Raw genomic sequence first — 7,541 nt, 5'->3', positions numbered from 1 at the left:
TATACACACACATCTCCTGTCAATCACCGCACAGAGTCACATCTCCTGTCAATCACCATACAGGGTCACATCTCCTGTCAATCACCGAAGAGAGACACATCTCCTGTCAATCACCGTATAGAGACACATCTCCTGTCAATCACCGTACAGAGTCACATCTCCTGTCAAACACCGTACACAGACACATCTACTGTCAATTACCGTACACAGACACATCTCCTGTCGATCACTATACAGAGACACATCCCCTGTCGATCACTGTACAGAGTCACGTCTCCTGTCGATCACTGCACAGAGACACATCACCTGTCAATCACAGTACAGAGTCACATCTCCTGTCAGTCACTACACAGAAATGTGAGACACATCTCCTGTCAATCACTATACAGAGATGTTAGACACATCTGCTGTCAATCACTTTACACAGACACATCTCCTGTCAATCAATATACAGAGACACATCTCCTGTCAATCAGTACAGAGACACATCTCCTGCCAATCACTACACAGAGTCACATCTCCAGTCAATCACTGTACACAGACACATGTCCTGTCAATCACTGTACAGAGACACATCTCCTGTCAATCACTGTACAGAGTCACATCTCCTGTCAAGCACGTTACAGAGATCATTGCAGACAGTCACATCTCCTGTCAATCACTAAACAGAGATGTGAGACACATCTCCTGTCAATCACTACACACAGACACGTCTCCTGTCAATCACTGTACAGAGTCACATCTCCTGTCAATCACTATACACAAACACATGTCCTGTCAATCACCGTACAAAGATGCATCTCCTGTCAATCACCGTACAGTGTCGCATCTCCTGTCAATCACCGTACAGAGACACATCTCCTGTCAATCAATGTACACAGACACATCTCCTGTCAATCACCATACAGAGAAACATCTCCTGTCAAGCATCGTACAGAGACACATCTCCTGTCAATCACTGTACACAGATACGTCTCCTGTCAATCACCGTACACAGACAAATCTCCTGTCAATCACCGTACAGAGACACATCTCCTGTCAATCACTATACACAGACACATCTGATGTCAATCACTGTACAGAGTCACATCTCCTGCAATCACGATACAAAGTCACATCTCCTGTCCATCACTGTACACAGACACATCTCCTGTCAATCACCGTACACAGTCACATCTCCTGTCAATCACCATAGACAGACGCATCTCCTGTCAATCACCGTACACAGACACATCTCCTGTCAATCACTGTACAGAGTTACATCTCCTGTAAATCACTGTACACAGACACATCTCCTGTCAATCACTGTACACAGACACATCTCCTGCCAATCACTATACAGAGACACATCTCCTGTCAATCACTATACACAGACACATCTCCTATCAATCACTGTACACAGACACATCTCCTGTCAATCACTATACAGAGACACATCTCCTGTCAATCACTATACAGTCATATCTTCTCCCAATCATTATACAGAGTCACATCTGCTGTCAATCACTGTACACAGACACATCTCCTGTCAATCACTGTACAGAGACACATCTCCTGTCAATCACTGTACACAGACACATCTCTTATCAATCACTATACAGAGACACCTCTCCTGTCGATCACTATACAGAGTCACATCTCCTGTCGATCACTGTACACAGACACATCTCCTGTCGATCACTGTACAGACACATCTCCTGTCGATCACTGTACAGAGATACATCTCCTGTCGATCACTATAGAGAGTCACATCTCCTGTCGATCACTATACACAGACACATCTCCTGTCGATCACTATACAGTCACATCTCCTGTCGATCACTGTACACAGTCACATCTCCAGTCAATCACTATACACAGACACATCTCCTGTCAGTCACTGTACAGAGTCACATCTCCTGTCAATCACGATACAAAGTCACATTTCCTGTCAATCACCGTAAAGAGTCAGATCCCCTGTCAATCACCGTACAGAGACACATCTCTTGTCAATCACCGTACACAGTCACATCTCCTGTCAATCACCATAGACAGATGCATCTCCTGTCAATCACCGTACACAGACATATCTCCTGTCAATCACCGTACAAAGATGTATCTCCTGTCAATCACCGTACAGTGTCGCATCTCCTGTCAATCACCGTACAGAGACATATCTCATGTCAATCACCGTACAGTCACATCTCCTGTCAATCACTGTACACAGACACGTCTCCTATCAATCACTGTAAACAGACACGTCTCCTGTCAATCACCATACAGAGACACGTCTCCTTTCAATCACCGTACAGAGTCTCGTCTCCTGTCAATCACCGTACACAGACAAATCTCCTGTCAATCACCGTACAGAAACACATCTCCTGTCAATCACCGTACAGAGACACATCTCCTGTCACTCACTATACACAGACACATCTCCTGTCAATCACTGTACACAGACACGTCTCCTGTCAATCACCATACAGAGACACGTCTCCTTTCAATCACCGTACAGAGTCACGTCTCCTGTCAATCACCTCACAGAGTCACGTCTCCTGTCAATCACCGTACACAGACAAATCTCCTGTCGATCACCGTACAGAGACACATCTCCTGTCAATCACTATACACAGACACATCTCCTGTCAATCACTGTACAGAGTCACATCTCCTGTCAATCACTATACACAGGGACATCGCCTGTCAATCACCGTACACAGTCACATCTCCTGTCAATCACCATAGACAGACGCATCTCCTGTCAATCACCGTACACAGACGCATCTCCTGTCAATCACCGTACGAAGAACCATCTCCTGTCAATCTCCGTACAGTGTCGCATCTCCTGTCAATCACCGTAGACAGACGCATCTCCAGTCAATCACCCTACAAAGAAGCATCTCCTCTCAATCACCGTACAGTGTCGCATCTCCTGTCCATCATCATAGACAGACGCATCTCCGGTCAATCACCGTACACAGACACATCTCCTGTCAATCACTGTACAGAGTCACATCTCCTTTCAATCACTATACAGAGACACATCTCCTGTCAATCTCCGTACACAGTCACATCTCCTGTCAATCACCGTACACAGACAAATCTCCTGTCAATCATGCTACAGAGACACATATCCTGTCAATCTCTGTACACAGACACATCTCCTGTCAATCACTGTACACATACACATCTCCTGTCAATCACTATACAGAGATGTTAGACACATCTGCTGTCAATCACCGTACAGAGACACATCTCCTGTCAATCACTATACACAGACACATCTCCTGTCAATCACTGTACAGAGTCACATCTCCTGTCAATCACTATACACACACATCTCCTGTCAATCACTGTACAGAGTCACATCTCCAGTCAATCACTGTATAGAGTCACATCTCCTGTCAATCACTGTACACAGACACTTCTCCTGTCAATCACTCTACACACACTTTTCCTGTCAATCACTATACAGAAGCACATCTCCTGTCAATCACTGTACAGTCACATCTCCTGTCAATCACTGTACACAGACACATCTCCTGTCAATCACTGTACACAGACACATCTCCTGTCAATCACTGTACAGAGTCACATCTCCAGTCAATCACTATACACAGACACATCTCTTGTCAATCACTGTACAGAGTCACATCCCCTGCAATCACGATACAAAGTCAGATCTCCTGTCAATCACTGTACACAGACAAATCTCCTGTCAATCACCGTACAGAGACACATCTCCTGTCAATCACTATACACAGACACATCTCCTGTCAATCACTGTACACAGTCACATCTCCAGTCGATCACTATACACAGACACATCTCCTGTCAGTCACTGTACAGAGTCACATCTCCTGTCAATCACCGTAAAGAGTCAGATCCCCTGTCAATCACCGTACAGAGACACAACCCTTGTCAATCACCGTACACAGTCACATCTCCTGTCAATCACCGTACAGTCACATCTCCTGTCAATCACCGTACAGTCACATCTCCTGTCAATCACTGTACACAGACACGTCTCCTGTCAATCACTGTTCACAGACAAGTCTCCTGTCAATCACCATACAGAGACACGTCTCCTTTCAATCACCGTACAGTCACGTCTCCTGTCAATCACCGTACAGTCACGTCTCCTGTCAATCACCGTACACAGACACATCTCCTGTCAATCACTATACACAGACACATCTCCTGTCAATCACTGTACACAGACACGTCTCCTGTCAATCACCATACAGAGACACGTCTCCTTTCAATCACCGTACAGAGTCACGTCTCCTGTCAATCACCGTACAGAGTCACGTCTCCTGTCAATCACCGTACACAGACAAATCTCCTGTCGATCACCGTACAGAGACACATCTCCTGTCAATCACTATACACAGACACATCTCCTGTCAATCACTGTACAGAGTCACATCTCCTGCAATCACGATACAAAGTCAGATCTCCTGTCCATCACTGTACACAGACACATCTCCTGTCAATCACCGTAAAGAGTCAGATCTCCTGTCAATCACCGTACAGAGACACATCTCCTGTCAATCACCGTACACAGTCACATCTCCTGTCAATCACCATAGACAGACGCATCTCCTGTCAATCACCGTACACAGACACATCTCCTGTCAATCACCGTACAAAGAACCATCTCCTGTCAATCATCGTACAGTGTCGCATCTCCTGTCAATCACCATAGACAGACGCATCTCCAGTCAGTCATCGTACACAGACACATCTCCTGTCAATCACTGTACACAGACACGTCTCCTGTCAATCACCATACAGAGACACGTCTCCTTTCAATCACCGTACAGAGTCACGTCTCCTGTCAATCACCTCACAGAGTCACGTCTCCTGTCAATCACCGTACACAGACAAATCTCCTGTCGATCACCGTACAGAGACACATCTCCTGTCAATCACTATACACAGACACATCTCCTGTCAATCACTGTACAGAGTCACATCTCCTGTCAATCACTATACACAGGGACATCGCCTGTCAATCACCGTACACAGTCACATCTCCTGTCAATCACCATAGACAGACGCATCTCCTGTCAATCACCGTACACAGACGCATCTCCTGTCAATCACCGTACGAAGAACCATCTCCTGTCAATCTCCGTACAGTGTCGCATCTCCTGTCAATCACCGTAGACAGACGCATCTCCAGTCAATCACCCTACAAAGAAGCATCTCCTCTCAATCACCGTACAGTGTCGCATCTCCTGTCCATCATCATAGACAGACGCATCTCCGGTCAATCACCGTACACAGACACATCTCCTGTCAATCACTGTACAGAGTCACATCTCCTTTCAATCACTATACAGAGACACATCTCCTGTCAATCTCCGTACACAGTCACATCTCCTGTCAATCACCGTACACAGACAAATCTCCTGTCAATCATGCTACAGAGACACATATCCTGTCAATCTCTGTACACAGACACATCTCCTGTCAATCACTGTACACATACACATCTCCTGTCAATCACTATACAGAGATGTTAGACACATCTGCTGTCAATCACCGTACAGAGACACATCTCCTGTCAATCACTATACACAGACACATCTCCTGTCAATCACTGTACAGAGTCACATCTCCTGTCAATCACTATACACACACATCTCCTGTCAATCACTGTACAGAGTCACATCTCCAGTCAATCACTGTATAGAGTCACATCTCCTGTCAATCACTGTACACAGACACTTCTCCTGTCAATCACTCTACACACACTTTTCCTGTCAATCACTATACAGAAGCACATCTCCTGTCAATCACTGTACAGTCACATCTCCTGTCAATCACTGTACACAGACACATCTCCTGTCAATCACTGTACACAGACACATCTCCTGTCAATCACTGTACAGAGTCACATCTCCAGTCAATCACTATACACAGACACATCTCTTGTCAATCACTGTACAGAGTCACATCCCCTGCAATCACGATACAAAGTCAGATCTCCTGTCAATCACTGTACACAGACAAATCTCCTGTCAATCACCGTACAGAGACACATCTCCTGTCAATCACTATACACAGACACATCTCCTGTCAATCACTGTACACAGTCACATCTCCAGTCGATCACTATACACAGACACATCTCCTGTCAGTCACTGTACAGAGTCACATCTCCTGTCAATCACCGTAAAGAGTCAGATCCCCTGTCAATCACCGTACAGAGACACAACCCTTGTCAATCACCGTACACAGTCACATCTCCTGTCAATCACCGTACAGTCACATCTCCTGTCAATCACCGTACAGTCACATCTCCTGTCAATCACTGTACACAGACACGTCTCCTGTCAATCACTGTTCACAGACAAGTCTCCTGTCAATCACCATACAGAGACACGTCTCCTTTCAATCACCGTACAGTCACGTCTCCTGTCAATCACCGTACAGTCACGTCTCCTGTCAATCACCGTACACAGACACATCTCCTGTCAATCACTATACACAGACACATCTCCTGTCAATCACTGTACACAGACACGTCTCCTGTCAATCACCATACAGAGACACGTCTCCTTTCAATCACCGTACAGAGTCACGTCTCCTGTCAATCACCGTACAGAGTCACGTCTCCTGTCAATCACCGTACACAGACAAATCTCCTGTCGATCACCGTACAGAGACACATCTCCTGTCAATCACTATACACAGACACATCTCCTGTCAATCACTGTACAGAGTCACATCTCCTGCAATCACGATACAAAGTCAGATCTCCTGTCCATCACTGTACACAGACACATCTCCTGTCAATCACCGTAAAGAGTCAGATCTCCTGTCAATCACCGTACAGAGACACATCTCCTGTCAATCACCGTACACAGTCACATCTCCTGTCAATCACCATAGACAGACGCATCTCCTGTCAATCACCGTACACAGACACATCTCCTGTCAATCACCGTACAAAGAACCATCTCCTGTCAATCATCGTACAGTGTCGCATCTCCTGTCAATCACCATAGACAGACGCATCTCCAGTCAGTCATCGTACACAGACACATCTCCTGTCAATCACTGTACAAAGAAGCATCTCTTGTCAATCACCGTACAGTGTCGCATCTCCTGTCAATCATCATAGACAGACGCATCTCCTGTCAAGCACCGTACACAGACACAATTCCTGTCAATCAATGTACAGAGAAACGTCTCCTGTCAATCACCGTACACAGACACATCTCCTGTCAATCACGCTACAGAGACACATATGCTGTCAATCTCTGTACACAGACACATCTGCTGTCAATCACCGTACAGAGACACATCTCCTGTCAATCACTATACACAGACACACCTCCTGTCAATCACTGTACAGAGTCACATCTTCTGCAATCACGATACAAAGTCAGATCTCCTGTCAATCACCGTACAAAGAACCATCTCCTGTCAATCACCGTACAGTGTCGCATCTCCTGTCAATCACCCTATACAGACGCATCTCCAGTCAATCACCGAACAAAGAAGCATCTCCTGTCAATCACCGTACAGTGTCGCATCTCCTGTCAATC

Source organism: Mobula birostris, chromosome 16, assembly GCF_030028105.1.
Source record: "Mobula birostris isolate sMobBir1 chromosome 16, sMobBir1.hap1, whole genome shotgun sequence".
Lineage (NCBI taxonomy): Eukaryota > Metazoa > Chordata > Chondrichthyes > Myliobatiformes > Myliobatidae > Mobula > Mobula birostris.
The sequence above is the reverse complement of the archived record's forward strand: the minus strand, read 5'-3'. Positions refer to the sequence as shown.